The following is a 1,060-nucleotide window of genomic DNA, read 5'->3' as shown; positions in this document are numbered from 1 at the left end:
TGGTAACATTAAAATTTTACATTAGTTACACTTGTCCTTTTACCTAACATACTTTTATTTTGTAATTGATTTCAACAGTTGTATTATTCAGTTAACCCTTTGACTGTCGCGGCCGTATATATACGTCTTACGAGGTACCGTGTTTGACGTATGTATACTCATAAATTCTAGCAGCTTCAAATCAAGCAGGAGAAAGCTGGTAGGCTCACATGTGAGAGAATGGGTCTGTGTGGTCAGTGTGCACCATATAAAAAAAATCCTGGAGCACGCAGTGCATAATGAGAAAAAAAAACTCCGACAGTTTTTTTTTTTAATTAAAATGCCGACTTTGTGGTCTATTTTTGTATAGTATTTATGGTTGTATTCTCGTTTTTTTGGTCTCATTTGATAGAATTGAAAACATATTATAGAAATAGAGGTGATTTTTTATTGATTTTACTATAAAAAGAACCTGGAAATGGAGCTCAAAGTAGGGGAAATGTTTGATTTTTGCTGATGTTCAAAAGTAAACAAATGTCATTGTCCAATAAATTTCCAACTAGCCATTCTAATATGCAGTCATGAATGGGTTGTTATTTATACAATTTTTACAGTATTGCAGTAGTCTGCATAATAGTAAATCTTCTATTTTTTGTTTGAATAAAAATTCAAAATAGAAAGCAAGAGTAATATCAGAGGGGCCTGGAGACATGACTGATGAACAAAGAAAATGTTATTTTAGAGCCAGGAATGTCTGCATTGTTCATTCTGGACCTTATTTTGAAATTGTCATATTTTTTAATTTTCATGAAATTGGCCAAATTGCAAATTTCTGACCACGTTATTGGGTAGTTGAAATCGGTAAATGGGCAGTTTCTTGTACTCAATCGATAGAAAAAACGGAGTTCTAAACAAATATCTATGAGTTTGGTCGACTGGAACAATGTAATTAGCCGAAAATAGGGCTCAAAGTGGGCAAAATCGCCGATTTGTAAATATCGCTAAGGTCACTAACTTCGCGAGTGTAATTCCGTCAGTTTTCCATCAAATTTCGTTTTTTTTGGTGTCATTATAATCGGGA

Source organism: Cherax quadricarinatus, unplaced genomic scaffold, assembly GCF_038502225.1.
Source record: "Cherax quadricarinatus isolate ZL_2023a unplaced genomic scaffold, ASM3850222v1 Contig5295, whole genome shotgun sequence".
NCBI lineage: Eukaryota > Metazoa > Arthropoda > Malacostraca > Decapoda > Parastacidae > Cherax > Cherax quadricarinatus.
This window is presented reverse-complemented; position numbering follows the sequence as displayed.